The sequence below is a fragment of the Lynx canadensis genome, chromosome F2 (genome assembly GCF_007474595.2).
Source record: "Lynx canadensis isolate LIC74 chromosome F2, mLynCan4.pri.v2, whole genome shotgun sequence".
Lineage (NCBI taxonomy): Eukaryota > Metazoa > Chordata > Mammalia > Carnivora > Felidae > Lynx > Lynx canadensis.
The window spans coordinates 73,625,634-73,644,561 of NC_044320.2; the positions used below are offsets into that span (position 1 = coordinate 73,625,634).

At 43.6% G+C, this 18,928-nt stretch overlaps 1 protein-coding gene across 5 annotated transcripts in view; it reads right to left on the reverse strand.

Annotated features, from left to right (window-relative positions):
- FAM110B (family with sequence similarity 110 member B) overlaps positions 1-18,928 on the reverse strand; it is a 145,161-nt gene that overhangs the window by 114,073 nt on the left and 12,160 nt on the right. For 3 of the 5 annotated variants that reach the window (XM_030303695.1, XM_030303696.1, XM_030303699.1), the window contains exon 2: positions 13,400-13,498. The exons of 1 other annotated variant lie outside the window; for it this stretch is intronic. The gene's annotated coding sequence lies outside the window, so the exon portion shown is untranslated. Of the gene's footprint in view, positions 1-12,911; positions 13,091-13,399; positions 13,499-18,928 lie in introns of all 5 variants that reach the window. One more of the 5 variants, XM_030303698.1, reaches the window with a different exon arrangement.

Below are 18,928 nucleotides of genomic sequence, written 5' to 3' on the forward strand. Positions count from 1 at the left end.
GAGAGGGATGATAGAACATGCTGGGGGCGGGGGGAAGGAAATGATCTATGTCATGGTAGGAGTACTGCTACATGATCGTGCACATTTGTTGTTTTTTTTTTTAAATTTTTTAATGTTTTATTCATTTTTGAGCAAGTGCAAGTGGGGCACGGGGAAAGAGAGAAGGACAGAGGATCTGAAGCGGGCTCTGCGCAGAGAACAGTGAACCTGATGTGGGGCTTGAACTCATGAACCAAGAGATCATGACCTAAGCTGGACGCTCAGCCAAGTGAGCCACCCACCCAGGTGCCTCGGTTGGGCATATTTGTGAAAATTCACTGAATTATAACCTTAAAATCAGTGAACTTAATTGTATATATAGTATAACTAAACAAACCTGATTAAGAACAAACAAAACTCAGTACCACCATCACTTAACCTGAAAATCAACAATCTCATTAATAAAACCTAAAAATGTACTCAACATTTTCCAATACTTTATTTTTTTAAGTTTATTTATTTATTTTGAGAGAGAGAGAGAGAGAGAGAGAGAGAGAGGGAAACAGAGAGAATCCCAAGCAGGCTCTGCACTGTCAGTGTGAGCCTGATGTGGGGCTCGAACTCATGAAGCGAGAGATCATGACTTGAGGCTTTCGAAATCAAGAGCCAGACACTCAACTGACTGAGCCATCCAGGCACCCCAACATCTTCCAATACTTAATAAAGATTATAGCAATCAATGATGGGTAAGTACCTAGAGACCACCAAAAAAGAAAAAGGAAAAAAAAACAATAGTCAAATTGCTGATAGGGAAACTAAATTCTTCCATTTTTCTACAACTTCCAATAGGTTGTAGCCTTATAACAGATTTCCAAAAAGTGGGCTAATAATATTTAGTCTAAAATAAACTCCCCCTCATTGTAAGCAGATAATCTTCCTAAAACTACCGATGATCCATGTGGGGTAATATATAGGAGATTGAAGAACTATCAATAAATGCAGAGACAAAAAAACCCAACAAGTATGGAAATGTGAAGAAATATGGGTCAGATTGTAAATCAACTCCAAAATTATTATTTAAAACTCTCTGATAGGTTAATTGGGAAACATTTTTTAAGCATCCACAAGGCTCTGAGCTGGTCTACTGGACAAGCTTATCTATGATGTAAATAAGGATGTAAGGTAGGCTTATCAAAATTATAGCTGATTCAGAGGTTAAAAATGGCTACAATATTACATAACAGTGATTCTACATGTATGAAGATGGGATAATTTTATAGCGTTAGTGTCGGATATAAGGGAAAATTGCATTCATTTAGCAAATATTCCCCGAGGGGCTGCCACGTGTTGGTAACTAGATGGAAAAAGACACCAAGATTAAGTAAGAAAGAGCCCTTGCCCCTCCTAAGTTTATCAACGAAAAAATATAAGTAACACACTCTGCAGTTAGGAGTGATAAAGTAATTAATCTGAAAAAGACCTATGAGCTTGAGTTTATCACTCAAGTGTTACATATACATAAAATACTGGTAAAATTACAGGCTGAACTAACAAAAGTAACACGTTGAAAACAAATACACACAAGTGGGGGCGCCTGGGTGGCTCAGTCGGTTGAGCGTCCGGCTTCCGCTCAGGTCATGATGTCACGGTTCGTGGGTTCAAGCCCCGCGTCGGGCTCTGGGCTGACGTCTCGGAGCCTGGAGCCTGTTTCGGATTCTGTGTCTCCCTCTCTCTCTCTGCCCCTCCCCCGCTGTGCTGTGTGTGTGTCTCTCTCTCAGAAATAAATAAATAAATGTTAAAAAATTTTTTCAAAAATAAAAACAAATACACAGAAGTACTACTCTGCTCTGACTGCATCAACCATACAGGTGGAAGGGTAATGCTCTATTACGCTCTAGACGTACGCATTACAAGTCTCATTCTGAAGTCCAGCTTAGGTGCCCGAACCTTCTGCATGTTGCCATCTGCTCACCGCTAAGTCCCCAAGATGATGTATGAGCCTGGAATTACCCCGTACCTCCTATACAACCCAGGCTGATCGGGGTGTTGGATACTGTCGGACCTTGACACACTGAAACATGGGCAGATAGGAAAAGGCCCAAGAAATACATTTCAATCAACTAGGGGAGTAGGGGGTGGAACGTAGGAACGAGGAGACACTATTCTGAACGGCAGGAGTTAGAGGAGCAAAGGTAGCTCGTGATATCAACATAGCATCACTGAGCAATCGCAACGTCGTCTTTTTTTTTTTTTTATGTATTTATTTAAATTCAAGTCAGTTAACATACCGTGTGGCCCTGGCTTCAGGAGCGGAACCCAGTGATTCATCCCTTACATCCAACACCCAGCGCGCATCCCCACAAGTGCCTCCGTGCCCATCACCCATTTTCCCCACCCCGCCCCCGCCCACGCCTGAACAATGTCAAATTTGAAGACGCTGCCTCGTGAGGTAGGGAGACTTGGCAGCACAAGTTTACTGAGCCGAGAATTCAGCCACGTTCTATTTCTAAGACTTCATGGTAACATGCTACCTGTCATCCCACAGCCCGTCTCTCAACGCCCAGATTGTCAAGCTTCCGTGCGGCAGCAAAATCAATCTTTGTCGTATCCTTTTAGGACCGTGTGCCCCCACCCGCCCCCGTGCCCACAATGCTTGCGCTCTTTCAGGGGCTCTCGGTCACTGATCACTCCAGGATCCGGGCCCAACACCCCGCAGGCTGGCAGACAGGGCCCCCTGTCAATTTCGCCTCTCTGTCACTCTCCCTCATACGCTGTGTCCAGCAGTTCTGAATCACTGCAGAACATGATCACAGGGCCACACTTTTTCTTGCCTTCACTGTGTACGTGCCACTCGCGGTCTGAAACACCTCACACCTCCTGACGTGTGTCTGGAGCCTTCAGCCCACACGGCCTTCACAGAGTCCGTCCCAGCCCTCTTGCGAGAAGAATTCCATGCTTTACCACGTCCCCCCCGCTCCACGCCCACGGCGGCTTACTGGTCTCCAGGAAAACGCTCACCCCGTATACAAAGATTAGTTATGGCTGCATCTCCCTGCTAAACCTTAAACCCCCTGCCTGATTATCCTAATCCCTAGGATTTCGCCCAGGTTGTGACACTTTATAGGTATTTTCGACGAGTCAGGGATTCCAAGGTAGCCCAGTTCTGTATGTCCCGTCTGCCCTTATACCCATGAGCAGTGTATCAACTTGGGTTATGCAGGAGACACAGAGGAAGCCCAGACAAATGCTATCATCCTGGAGCTACAGAAGACACGTGGGCATTTTTCTAAAGAATCCAAGCAGCCCTGGTTGGGATAGAATATTAGAACCAAAATGATTACCCAATGGACGCGCTCGGCTGTTGCAAAGTCAGCTGGGCTCAAATCCTGCTTCCACGTCTTCACTAACTAAGTGACTTTGAGTAACTAACTTGACCTCTTACAGCCCAGGTTTCGTAGTCTATAAAATGAAGATAATTATAGCCCTTACCTCGAGGGGCCATTGTGAGGACGATGTGCCAGTGTATTATAAAGGAGGTAATGAAGGAACCAGTATGTGGCAAACACTCACTAAATGCCAATGTCTCAGCCGCCTCGTCCTGCCTGCTTTTCCCTTAACGAATGGAAATACTGCCTACTTCGCAATAAGATGTCTCAACAAAATGTGTAAAAATGCCAGGCACATAGGAGTCACTGGATTATGAATCACTGATTTCTAAGCCTAGAAAATTACCTTTTCTTTCCAAAAAGACAGGATTATACCACTAAAGAATCTTCTGGAGGTTCAAACCAACAAGACCATAATCACCTGACATAATACTCCTCACATGCTGTGAAGACAGTTCAAAAAGAGGCTTTTAAAAAATGTTTATTTATTTTTGAGGGGGGGGGAAAGAGGCAGAGAGAGAGGGGAACAGAGGATCTGAAGCAGGCTCTGGGAAGACAGCAGAGAGCCCAACGTGGGTCTTGAACTCACGAACCATGAGATCATGACCTGAGGTGAAGTCAGATGCTCAACCGACTGAGCCACCTAAGCACCTGAAAAAGAGGCTTTTTATGTATTCCAATAATTAATTTAACTGCACTAAGTTTAAACAGATACATATATTTCTCTAGGCTTGACAAAAAAAGAAAAAGCACACTTAAAAGTTTCATGAAATTCACTCAAATGTATCCCATCACTTTTGCTCACCGATTCTCTATAAACAGTAACACTTACTAGCAAAACACATTTGGGAAAAGAAAGGTTAGAGTCAAGACAGAAATTTCTGAAAAATGTCATCATGGAAAACCCCTCAAGTGCTTACTACAATATCCGTGTCACAAATGTATCCTAAGGATAAATGCACCTGGTTCCAAACAACACATTTTTTTAGAAAGAACGCTGCACATTTCCAAAGTTCATTTTGTAACACCCGACACAGAGCTTATTATACAAATCCATGTTTAAAAAATCGAGGACGTAACTGATTGGCTATGATCCAATTACTAATACCATTTTCCAGGGTTTTGGTGATTGTCAGTACCTGAAAGATCTCATTTCGAAAAGATTAACAAAATCACAAAACCGACAGTGTATGTAAGTAGCTGTGTGTGCCAGCAGGTGTGAGTGGGACAAGTTATTTACGGGCATGGACGTGAATATAAACAAGGGTAGTTTTGATACGTTCTGTAGGACTAACATGCTACTTTGGGAAGAAAGAATACAGGAGGCTTCCTTCCTTGAAATTTTTCGAACTTGTACACCATCAGAGATTTCCTAAATCCAAAATACACGAAGAGATTCTTTTTTTGTCAGATTCATCTTTCCAAAATCACTGTACCTCTTTGTCCAGCAGAAACCGTTGTAGAAAACGTATATTTTGTAAGTTACTCAAAATTTTCCGTGCAAAACCCCTTATTAACCTACCTTATGGAAAAGACTTCTTTCAAGAAGACACATGGGAATGAAGAACTTACTATATAACCTACGCCAAAAAGCATCAGTCGTCTCTGGAGACCGATCTTTAAATTGCTATTATTGTTTAATTTTCTGTGGTGGTAAAATACCCAACACAAAATTTACCATCTTACACGGTTTTTACGTGTACAGTTCAGTGCTCTTAAACACATTCCCCTAACGTTGTGCAATCATCACCGCCATCCATCCACAGGACTCTTTTTATCTTGTAGAACGGAAACTCTGGACCCATCAAACAACAGGTCCCACCCCCACCCCGCCCGCCCCGTCCCTGGCAACTGTTTTCTGTCTCTATGATCTCGACCACTCTGAGTATTTTACATAAGTGGAATCAGGCAGTATCTGTCCTTTTGCGATTGGCCTACTTCACTTAGTGTGATGTCTTCAAGGGTCACCCCTATTGTAGCCCGTGTCAGAATTTCCTTCCTTTTCAAGGCTGAATAGTATGGCTTTCTAGGGATATACCAGAGATTGCTTATTCATTCATCCACTGACAGATACTTGAGTTGCTTGTACATTATAGTTACCGTAAATGATACTGCTGTGAACGTGGGTGTACAAATATCTCTGAGACCCTGCTTTCCATTCTTTCGGGCGTATACCCAGAAGCAGAATATCTGGGGCATACGATAATTCTACTTTTATAAGCTACACTTTTTGACCCAGTATCTATTAAATTAATCACTACCTTCCTCAAAATAATAAAAATTATGTAATAGTACTTAAAAAACCTCACCAGGCCACAACATTATGTCAACAAAATTCTTTTCTCTTCTATGATTATAAACTGGCGATTTCCCATCCTACAAGGCATCTCCCAATCCCAAAAAAGGTGTTGATCAGATTCGAGTCTCCCCTCACCTTTTTTTCCTTCAAAGAAGGGGTGCCCTGGGGTGCCTGGGTGGCTCAGTCCGGAAAGCATCTGACTCTTGATTTCAGCACAGGTCATGATCTCATGGTTCGTGGGCTCGAGACCCCCTTTGGGCTCTGCACTGACAGCATGGGGCCTGTTTGGGATTCTTTCTCTCTCAGTCTCTCTGCCCCTCCCTGGCTCACGCGCTCTCTCTCTCTCTCTCTCTCAAAATAAATAATAAATTGAAAACAATTAGTCTTCATAATATATTCAATGTGGACTGCAGGGACTCTAAGTATCAATTAAACTGTTTGTAAGACACACACACACACACACACACACAAACACACACACACTAGTTATGTTCATCAAACATGCAGGCACAGCGGCTTTCCCACACTGTTGTCTTTTATTTGGTCCTCAAGAGACAAATCTCTGTTTAACAATGCCAAGGTCTGGGGCCCTTTGTCTAGGTGAGTAGTATCACCAGAGTCCCTTTCAAGTACTTTCCAGAGTGAGTGGCAATGATTTCAGGCCAAAGAATCTCTACTTTTAGCTTTCTCTGAAAAAGCTATTTGTCTCATTAATAAGCAAGTATAGAACAATGCCAACATCAACACTGGCATTTTCTGCTATCCTATAAAAATTAGGCATGATGTCAATAAAATGTAACACAATCTACTGGGCACTTCTTTTTCTTCTCAGCATCGAAATGCATACTTTCCATCATGTTTTATATCATTACATTTCTTAAATAGTGGTATAATACACATAACATAAAACTTACCATCTTAACGATTTTTTAAAACGTTTAGTTATTTTGAGAGAGTGAGCACGAGTGGGCAGGCGCAGAGAGAGGGAGAGAGGGAGAATCCCAAGCAGGCTGCATGCTATCAGCGCAAAGCCCAATGTGGGGCTTGAACCCATGAACCGTGAGATCGTGACCTGAGCCGAACCAAGAGTCGGACGCTTACCCGACTGAGCCACCCAGGTGCTCCCCATCTTAACCATTTTTAAGCATACAGTTCAGTGTCGTTAAGTACACATTCCTATTCTTGTCCAATCATCACCACCACCCATCTTCAGAACTCTTTTCACTTTGAAAAACTGGCATTCTGTACCCATTAAATACAAATTAATGAATGAGTGAATTCTGTGTCCTGTTCCCTCATCCAATACTTAGCATCCACCATTCTTTCTGTCTCCACGAATTCTCTAGGGACCTCATGTAAATGGGATTCATTGGCATTTGTCCTTTTGTGACTGGCTCATTTTACATAGCCTAAGTCTTCCAGGTTCATCCATGCCTTAACCTGCGTCTACGCGTATCCCAGGAAAGTCTTTGCCCTTAGGATGTAAGTGCAGAGCCAGACGAGTCTCTCCAGTGAGGCCCTTGCGGATGGACGGTCCCAATATAAGTCCCTGTGTTTATTACAGCAAGAGTCTGACTGCACTAGTGGGATCCAGGAAGACCAGCATTCAGTGCTGCTCATGGCTCCCTTCTCAAGGCTGCTTCCGGCAATCGAGAGGGTGGGGAGTGCGAGCCAGGCCACCTGGCGTGTCTGTAAAATAAGTCAGGGTACAGTTACACCCAGGACTGAACGTTTCATTTTTGATGTCTGCTGTGCCCTAGCTTTAGGGCTTTGGGAAAATTCGTGTCAAAATAAATGGCCAGGAAAGAGCGACACCACTGGTAAACATCAAATTAATGGCTCCATCACATTTAAGGCAATTTTGCGATCTTAACGGTAATACTAAATTGCACGATAAAAAACACAGCTTGCTCCATCAAATATAGCAGTTATTATATGATCTTTTGCAGTAGTTTCTGGCTATGTGGCTATTTTATGTAAGCCTTCACCAAACGAATTACATGTTTCAAAAACATAGTCTTTGAATTCTTTTATATCCATCTCAAATCAATGTTTGCAAAAAAACTAGGTATTGGATAAAAATACTACCGACTGATCAAAAAGTAACGGATAAGACAAATATAACACCCCCCCAAAAATGAGGGGGTACATTATGTGGTATAATACACCACATAAGTTAAACAAGGGTTAAAAAGTGGTTAAACAAGGGAGTATTTATAGCTTAGTGGTTAAAGGTGCATGTTCTGTAGTCAAACAATTCCCAACTTAAATCTCCGTTCTACTCAGAGTTGTCCCGAGTTAAAGGATAATACATTAACGACCACTGGCTTGAAACCCGAAATAGAGTAAATAATCCTTTATGGTTGGACCCTCAGTAGTAGTAATGTTATTGCAATGAACCCACTGCAATAGTATTAGGAAGCAGTACCACTGGGGGGTCGTTAGGTCATGAGGGTGGAGCCCTCCTGAATGGGATTAGTGCCCTTACAAAAGAGACACAAGAGACCCCTTCTGCCCTGTGAGGACACAAGACAAGACAGTTGTCTACGGGCCAAGAAACGGGCCTTCCTGACGCACGGAATCTGCCCACACTTTGATCTTGGACTTCCCTGCCTCCAGAGCTGTTAGAAACAAATGATTATTATTTAAGCTACGCAGTCTCTGGTAGATTGTTACAGCAGCCCAAACAGACTAAGACAGCTCTGGGTTCACTTTATGTATGCATCTTTAACTTTTCCTGCTTCCCGACTTGCATTTGATCGGGCAGTTTCATGACTGAAAAGAAGTCTGTCTCACAGCAAGTGCCAGGGAACGTTTGATTTTATTTTTATTCTCTTGCGGACTATCGTGTTTTATTGTCGGCTATCGGTAACTAGGGTTGGCTCATTAGAATTGCGTAGGTCCCAGATTTTCGTCTTGGGAGAAAGGAAAAAGTGGAAGAATGTCACTCAGCACTTTCACTGTGGTAGGGTCCCCTCCCTAAGGAGGGAGAAAAAAGGGAGAGAAAACTTCCAAGGTAACCTGGCTACGCGCCTACGTGACAACATCCCTCATGACCTTGTCAACTGAGCCTGCTTAATCAGACTGCATGTTTACTTGTGTTACCATATACGGGAGACAAAGAAAGAGAAAATGTATAAAAAAACTACGCCATGTGATGTGCGGCGCCCAGATCTTGGGGCACAAACCCAACTGAGCGGTGCCGGCATGAATAAAAGTTGCCTCCTGGATAAAAAGCCTCAGCGTCACGACTCTCTCTGTGTGAGAATCCCGCCACATCACCTTACACCAACCATCTGCCAGTGTTTTCCACCGGTCGAACCCCACCGGAACCCAGGGAGCTCACTGTTGGATTTCAAAGTTTTGGGTATTTGCTTTCAAATAAATGTACAATGAGCCTTCCATTTCCAATTACGACACAGAGCACGTAGAAAGGCCTTTGATCTCATGGTAACGAGAAATTTCACCCGGACCAAATAAAAATATACTTTTCTGGGCGTCCAGCAAAGGGTAATAAATGCACAGAAGCCTCGATGACCCACATTCAGTAAGAAACAAGCCCTTCACAGGCAAGCTGAAAGCCAGCCTAGGGTGCATGTCTGCATAGGCTGAGCCTGGCTAGTCTGAAGAGGGGGGAGGAAGTAGTCCACGGACGGACCTGACCTGGCAGGAACACGGACAGAGACCGGTGTTACGGGACAGTGCAAACCGGTAGGACAGACAGACTGGAATCTGGAAGAACCAAAAATGCAGCAGCAAATCACCTTTCCTAGTAACTCTTCAAATCTACCCCCCATACCCTCCTGTGCAAAAGCAGACAGGAGAGCAACAGTGAAGATGCTAGAAAGCCAAGGGAAATCACAGAGCCCATGCATTCTCATGGTATTTCAATCTCTGAGGACAAAGGGGAATCAAAGCATCTAAAATGGTAGTCCAAGCCTCTCCCAGATGAAATGCTGAGATCGTAAAAAAAAAGGAGTATCAGGTGAACTCATTTTAATTAAAAGTATAACCCATAGTTTAGCTAAATTCTGAGGGATCTGAATATTCAGTTCCTCACCCTAATCTCCATTATGAAGAAAGAGCAGGCAGGCTCTGAGATCTGAACCAAACAAAATATTATACTTCAGTCTTTCCTGTTTTATTTACACCACCTAGGGTACAATTTTTAAAATTATGAAATATACAAAGAAACAGGAAAATGTGATCCATAATTAAGAATTAACACATGTCAATAAGAAAAGAAACACAGATGACTCCATTAATGAAATAAGTTGTTAAGAACTTTAAAACAACTACAAAAAAATATATTGAAGAATATATAGAAAAATAGGGGTGCTTGGGTGGCTCAGTCAGCTAAGCATCCAACTCCTGATTTCGGCTCAGGTCATGATCTCATGTTCCTGAGATCGAGCCCCACGTCAGGCTCTGTGCTGACAGCATGGAGCCTGCTTGGAATTCTCTCTCCCTCTCGGTCTGCCCTTCCCCCACCCGCAGCACACACGCTCTGGCTCTCTCAAAAATAAATAAATGTTAAAAAAAAAAAAAAGAAAACACGGAAAAATAAGTGTACAATGGGAGAAGATCTGAGATACATTAGAACAGAAATTCTAAAACAGAACTAAATAAAAATCTAAAAATACAGCATTTGAATAAAAAGTTTCTTGGATGGGATATCTCCCGAGGCAAAGGAAATAAACGCAAAGGTGGGCTACCGGGACTACATCAAAAGAAAAAGTTCTGCACAGTGAAGGAACAATCAACAAAACTAAAAGGCAACCGACGGAATGGGAGAAGATATTTGCAAATGACATACAGGATAAAGTGTTAGTCTCCAAAATCTAATGAAGAACTTACAAACTCAACACCCAAAAAACAAATAATCCAGTGAAGACATGGGCAGAAGACATGAATAGACACTTTTCCAAAGAAGACATCCAGATGGCCAACAGACACGTGAAAAGATGCTCAACATCACTCAGGATCAGAAAAACACAAATCGCAACTATAATGAGATATCGCCTCACACCTGTCAGAATGACTAAAATCAACAACACAAGGAACAACACGTGTTGTCAAGGATATGAGAAAAAAAAAGGAACCCTCCTGCACTGCCGGGGGGGACGCAAACTGGTGCAGCTACTCTGGAAAACGATATGGAGTTTCCTCAAAAATTGCAAATGGAACTACTCTACCACCCGTTCACGGCACTACTGGGTATTTACCCAAAAGGTACACAAAAAATTTTTAATTCAAAGTGATACGTGCACCCCTATGCTTACAGCAGCATTATTTATAATAGCCAAACTATGGAAACAGCACAAGTGTCCGTCAATAGACGAATTTGGATAAAGAAGATGTGTTTTATATACACACACACACACACACACACACACACACACACAAAGGAATATTATTCAGCCATAAAAAAAGAGTACAATCTTGCCATCTGCAACAACATGGATGAATCTAGAGGGTACTGCGCTAATTGAAATAAATCAGTCAGAGAAAGACAAATACCATACGATTTCATTTGTATGTGGGCTTTCAGAAACAAAACAAATGAGCAAAGAAAAAAAAGTGAGAAACACACCAAGAAACAGACTTTTAAATACAGAAAACAAACTGATGGTTATCAGAGGGGAAGAGGGAGGAGGGATGGGTTAAATAGGTGATGGGGATTAAATGGTACACTTATGATGAGCACTGAGTAATGTATAGAATTGTGAATCACTATATTCTACACCTGAAACTAATAGAACATGGTATATTAATAATACTGAGATTAAAAAGAAAAAATTAACAAAGTGAAAATCTGGAAAAAAAGACGTTTATTGGATGGGTCTGCTAACTGGACATTTCAAAAGAACAAGTCAGTAATCTTACATTTTCCAAATTAAACAGAGAAAAAGAGAAAGAAAAAAATGAACTAAGTAGCAATGACTTGAGAAATAATATCAAATAATCCAAAATATGAGTAGAGGAGAGAGAGTGATGGTATTTAAAATATTTTAAAGGAATGTGAATGAAATGTACCAAATGTGAAAAACATCAAACCGCTAACTCGAGATGCTCAATGAATCCAAAGCAGAAAAATACAAAGAAAACCATACCTAGACATATCACGGTCTAATTTCTGAAAGCTAAACATAAAAAGCAAAGGTATAATAAACAAACAAACAAATAAATCAATCGCAAGAGGGAACAAACACATTACATACAAAGATATTAATGACGGCCAGTTTCTCATTAGGAGAAATAGAAGCCAGAATTTGTCACGAGCAGACCCACATTACAGGAAATGATGCAGGAAGTTCTTCGGGTTGAAGGCAAATGACACCATACAGAAGAACTCCGATCTAAAAGAAGGAGTAAAGAGTGTAGGCATGGTAAAAGTGTGTATAAATATTTTAAAGGTTTTTCTTTTTTCTTTTTTTTTTTTTTTACCTTTTTTAAAAAAGATAATTGGCTACAAAGCAAAACATACTATTGTCTTGTGAGGTTGATAACTTAGGTAGAAGCAAAATATATAACAACAGATCAGCAGAGGGTAAATGGAAATGTATTGTCGTAAGGTTCTCAGATTAAACTGAAAGTTGTAATACGAATTCAATATTAAATAGATGGATCCTTAGAACAACCAGTAAAAAATAAAAACAAACCTTGGCTAAACAGCCAAGGAGATAAAATGGCATACTAAAAAGTACTTGATAGGGACGCCTGAGTGGCTCAGTCGGTTGGGCGTCCGACTTCGGCTCAGGTCATGATCTCACGGTTTGTGAGTTCGAGCCCCGCGTCGGGCTCTGTGCTGACAGCTCAGAGCCTGAGCCTGCTTTGGATTCTGTGCCTCCCCTCTCTCTCTCTTCCCACCTCTGCTCATGCTCTGTCTCCCTCTGTCTCAAAAATAAATAAACATTAAAAAAGATGTTTAATAAAAAATACTTGATAAATCCAAACTTAGGCAGAACGAAAGGACAAACCCATCAAATAAACAGAACACAAGTAACAAGAGAGTAGACTTAAAATTAGCCATATCAATAATTACATCTCTCCCGATTTCCCTACCCACACTGTGCAAAGTTCAAGCCCAAAGCAAAGCCAGGTTCTCGACTTCACCAATAGCCAAGCATCACCCGAGGCCCCTCCCCCAGAAATAAATAAGCCTAAGGCGAGGCCTTGAAATCTTTACTGTAAATATGTGTCTCAGGTGATTCTTACAAAAAAACCAGTTTGCATCTCATCTGTACCTTCAGGTTTTCACACAGATGCGGACAGACACTCGGAGCCCCCCCGTCACGGGCTACATGACCTTGGCAAGTCAATTCATCTCCCTCAACGAGGCTCTCCTCTATACAATGGAGACATCTCCACCTTTCAGAAGTGGAGCCGTGCCACGCCTCAAACCTCACAGGTGCTCAAGTCTTTGCTGAAGGAAGGAACGAGAAAATGTGCAGCACAGGTACCGTGACCACGCACCCACGCTGCACGGTTCGGAAGCTAGTCCAAACGTCACTACCTGGGCACACGGGGCTTCTCCATCCCTCCGACCTCCCCAACCCAAACATTTCAGCTTACGCTGCAAAACTCAATTGCTTGGAGCATGCCCGACTGGCCCGTGCCGTTTCACGCTTCAGTTCCCTGACTTGGTCTGGAGCATCTGGCTGCAATTTCCCTCCTGAATTTCTCCCCCCAGCCCCCCACCCCCAGCCCATCCCTTCACCTACGCGACACCTACCTTAGGGAGGTAGCTGTGACTCAGCTCGGGGATGACCTTCCTCAGGAAAACTTCGCCGGGCACGTTCCCTTTTAGGCTAGCACATGCCGATCACCGCGCCTGGAAGCAATGAACATTGCAGGTGTCTCCCTAGAGGACTTCCTGGAGCAAAGGAGCACCTCGGCAAAAACCTGGGGACTACGGAGAGTTGGGGAGGGGGGGGAGCCAGTCTTCCTGGCCAAGAATTGGACCTGTGACCGAAACAGTTCAAACAGGGGTAGGAAAGGCCCCGGGTGGGGAGGAACTGAGGTCCACCCACCCAACCAAGAGCCAGCCAGCATCAATGCACCAGGCACCCAGCTGAGCCCCCCTGGATGTAGCTCCTCCAGGCCCCGTCCAGGCCCCCAGTGGCCACAGCCCCAGCAACACGCTGACTGCAATTTCCCGAGACACCCCAGACCCCCACAGAACTGGGAGGATGAGACACATCATTTTTTGAGCCACCAAGTTTCATGGTCACTTCTTATGTAATGATAGAGAATACAGATTTCACTTCAACTCCTAGGCTTCCTTTTGCTCCGTATACCCATTTATCTAAAAGTATCCGTTTCATAGATTAAAAAAAAAAAAAATCATCAAAGAGCCACAGAGGATACATGTTCTGGCTCCCTCTGGCCACACTCACCAAAGAGACATCGGATTTCTCAGATTCTAAAATGGTTTAAAAGATACCCTAGTTTCTGTTTTGTGAGGTATTCAGATTAAATGGGTCGACTATATAATTACGCCGTAAAAATAGAACGAGTCAAATGATATGATAAGGAATAGTTCGATATTCTTTGAGTTACACTTGTTTCCAAATAGGACTTATTTGAATTATAGAATACACATTTCATTACTTTAAATCCTTGTAACTCTTTAAAGACATGTTTCAGTTCACGAAAGGCATTTTTACCTATGGACCCAAGAGTAAATTTAGAAATCACCTTTACTATATTCCTCCAAATTTAATCAAGTTAATAATATCTACATTAATTTTTATTGAAATAAAAACTATTCCAAGAGTGTAAATTTTATGTACCCTAAAACAAAAAGAGCCTAGCTGTTTCAAAATAAAGAACATCAAATTTATCAGCTAAAAAAAAAAAAAAACACTCCCAAGAAAAGGATACCATTTTGTAAAAAAATTTTTTATTTTTATTTTTTTGAATTTATTTATTTTGAAAAAGAGAGTGCACGTACACACACGCATAAACAGGGGAGGGGGCAGGGGGGAGGGAGAGAGAGAGAGAGAGAGAGAGAGAGAGAGAGAGAGAATCCCAAGCAGGCTCCATGCTGTCAACACAGAGGCCAAAGCAGGGCTCAATTTCATGAGATCACGACCCAAGCCGAAATCAAGAGTCACATGCTTAACTGACTGGGCCATCCAGGTGCCTTTTTTTTTGTCATAAAAACATTTTTTTAAACCTAAGGAAGTAAGTACACTTTTGTGGCTCAAAGTTTTTATGTTAACGAAAACACCTCAGAATCACTACGTTTAAAAATATTTTATGAAAGCTGAATATGTTCCAGATTTCCATTAATTATTTTTATTTTAAGATAATACACAGTTTTATCATAGTCTTGCTCCCAAGTGTCTAAAAATGTTGAATAAACGGTACTCTGAAAAGCAAATCATAACTCAACTGATAATTTTTTCTTTTCCTTTTTCTTTTTTTCAGAAAGAGAGAGAGCATGAATGGTAGAAGGGAGAGAGACAGAATCTCCAGCAGGTTCCATACCCAGCGCAAAGCCTGATGCGGGGCTTGATCTCACAACCCTGAGATCGTGATCAGAACCAAAATCAAGAGTCAGACGCTTAACGGACTGAGCCACCCAGGCAACCCCTCAACTGATATTTTAAATGTGAGTATCCACACAGACTAAAGACGGAAGCAGAATGGTTAGGGGAAAACATACATACGCACAGCTTATTAAGCAGAAGTGTTACATTAAAAATTATGAGCTTTGTTTCAGATTCTTGATGAGAAATGAAAGCCTGTGATAAGGCAGATCTTTGTCGGGAGAACGTCTGTAACTCCGCCCTCTGCGGCATTTTCCCACAAGACATCCACCTTCCATGAGCCTCCCTCCCTCCCTCCTGCCCAGGATCCTGCAAAGTTTACTGTGCCCGGGGGCTCTCAGGGTAGCACCATGCACCCCTAAAATGAGGGTTTCACCCCGATCAGCAGTTCGGCATCCACAGGGAACCTGTTAGAAATGCAAACTCTCAGGTCCTCCCTGGACCTTGTTAATCAGAAACTCTGGGAGCCGACTGGCAATCTGTATTTAACCCTCTAGGTAAGTCTGCTGTTTTGGAGTCACTGACCCAGATCCAGGGCTCCCACAGCCACCTGTGTGCATCACTGTCACCAGCAAACTCCGCAGTGCCCCCCGATTCCTACCCGAAGAAGGTAGCCCAGGAAGGCCCTTTCGAGGAAGAGCTGTTTCGCCAAGTCAGCCCCAGTAGTTCCCGTTTTGCTTGGGCACTTGCCAAGCCAGAGAGATTGGAAGGCAAGAGAACTCTGCACCCGCGGCTGCCGGGATCTTGATGCACAGAAAATCCCTGATCCCAGGAGACACAAGCTCCAGTCTCGTTTCCAGCACGGTGACAGATGCCCCAAACTGAAGGCCAGCCGCTTTGCCCCTCTCCTACTCTGCTTACAAGCAGTTATCAGTTTACTTTGGTGTTAAAGAGAGATGTGACCTTATTTTCCAACACCGTGCCCCTGAGAGAGTGCCCTGAATAGATTCTGTTAAGTCTACCGTGGAGCAGATTCAGCTTGCGAGGCATCATGAAATAAACCCAAAATGAGAAGTCAAAAAGATGCCGCTAGAAATGGCGACAGCCATGGGGGTTGTGGGTGAAGCTGGGAAGTCAGGATGAAAACAACCTGGGTCTCAGCGCAGGGGACAGAAAGCCCACTGCCCAGCTCCCTCCGAACCCCCACTTCCCCATCCCAACAACGGAAAGTCCACTTTATACGGCAGCCCATTCCGATCTGGGTCAGCTGTGACCTTCATTAAGTTGAAACCCGCCTCCGTATCACTTTCCCCAGTGGGTCTTGGCTGGGCAATCGGCAGAGCATGCCGTCACTAATCCCTCCACCCCACAGAGGCTTTTCGAGTATAGTCAACTACTGTGTGCTGAGCCCAGAAATGTGCCGGGCTGGGCGTCTGGACAGGAGAGTAGCCCATCTCCATCCGACGAGACGTGCGGGTCGGGGGACGGCCATTGGGATATCCCAACCCCCCCCCCATCCTCTTACACTGGCCTCGGCACTTGCTGTTATATTTCATGTTTGATATACATAGGTAAAGATTCTGAAACGCCAGGTATTCGCCTTCATTTGCGGTACTGAAAGAAATCTTTAAGTAAAGCCCAGTCAGTCTCAGTTGCACCCTATCTAATTCTAAAACAGCCTGTCTGGGTGGGAAGGTGCTCCAGGAAAACCCATCAGAGGGTCACCAACAATCCCTCTCGAGCCTGGGGGGGAAGCAGGGTTGGCAGAAGGGACATCCCAGGGGACGGTGAAATGCAGGAGCTCTGAGAACAGCTCCAGGCAGGGAGGCACCTGCCCGAGAAGGCAAATGTGGGAATGTTCACTCCACCTTGCCACCTCAGGGAAATGAGACACGCGACCCCGGGAAAGGGAAGAGTAGGCTGGGGGGGGGGGTAGGGAGGAACGCCTCCTTCTGCCCACTGAGCATATGCTCTATACCAGCTTTTCCACTCCCCAGTGACTTGAAGATGCCACTGGTGCTACCTTTTGGCCCCAGTGTCCCTGTAGGCGGGACCATAGTAATACCAACACAGCAGTGTTGTTGTCAGAAGAAATGGGTAACCTCAGGTGACCGCCAGCCCCCCCCCCCCCCCGCCCAAGGCACAGGATCCCAAGGGTATGCCTGCCTCACGCTCCCGTCACCACACCCTCCCAGAGGATGCACTGCTCGTGGCCCAGAGACATCGCCGAACCCCCCTTTGAGATGTTCTACCCAAGAGGCAATTAAGTTGGAAGAAATTTTCTGCCACAGGACTCCATAAAACTTGTAATTGGGGATGGGGAAAAAGAAATGACCTCTAAATATTTTTCACACCCACAAAAGATAAAGAATTAAACACCTGACCGCCCCAATGTAAATATTTAGTACGCAAGTTTCAACAAGGTCACGTAGGTAACTCCTACCTTCCGAATACAAAGGATTTTCAACAACCAACTTATAGACCAACAATGACATTAAAAACTCTTCTGGTTTTACCGTGAACCCTGCCTTCTTTCACAAAAGATGTGAGATACCTTTAAGAAAAATTGTCATCAGAGGGAACCAGGTAGTTTAAGAACCTAGAGAAAATTAAAGCACAGAAACCGGTCAAGACAGAGAAACACTACGCATAGTTTCCTACTAAGCCGCTATAGGCGAGCTTAAATTTTGCTTCAAGTTTATTGTTTCTGATCAAATTATTTGCCTCACATGTTTCTGATGCATTTTCAAGTGTGTAAAGTGTAGAACACCCCGGCTGATAGCAGTGCAACAGGTACTTACTGACGTGTCCACCAAAACACAGAGGGAGATATCATGGCCACCTCTGGAATAGTCTTCAACCCAAACAGAGGGCAGGAGGGACAAGAGGGCCACGCTGTCAGGAAGATGATTCTAAAAGGATCCAAGATAACTCCTGGCCACCCAACTGCTGCCTAGCGCCACCTACGTGGAAGGTCAAAGTTGACAAAACCAAAGCAGCGGAGGGGCTCCGTAAATCGTGGAAGAATCTTCCCCGACAAATAAGCCTCTTGGATTGTTAAGAGCTCAGTCGGTTCATAATTTTCAACGGAAGTCCCAAAAGCCCGGCCAGAAGGCAGAATTACGCGCTTCTGTCCCTAGCGAGCAAAGCCAGAATGTTCTTTGAGAAGTAACAGTTTTGAAGGACCCACTCTAGTACATGGGCCCGGTGAACCCGGATGTCTACTTGAAATTTGCTAAGAGGGTAGATCTTAAATGTTCCCACCACACACACACACACACACACACACACACACACAAGGTAACTCCGTGAGGTAGTGGATGTGTTACTTAGCTTAACTGTGGCCACCATTTCATAATGCATACCTACGCCAAAACTTCACGCTGTATATCCTATGTATGATTTTTCTTTGTCAATGGTAATTCAGTAAAGCTGGAAGAATAGAAATAAAACCAATTAGGGAAAAAAACCCTCTCCTAAATGAAGGTGCCATATATGTTAGATATGAGGCGTTAAGGATAACGATTTTAGTTTCAGACCAATTAATACTACGCCATTCTCTGGGGCCGCCGAGGTGAGGTGCCTACACACACATGCCTCTACCAATGTGTTACCAGCGAGTGTGCGACTTTATTGGAGGTTTTCTTTCTCGCCAGAGGAAATTTTGAGGTTAGGGACGATGTGTTATTAATTTTTATTCTCAGCACTCAACGGAGCGCCGTGAGCACATATAAACTCAATAAATGTGTTCGCTGAATGGGATCCAG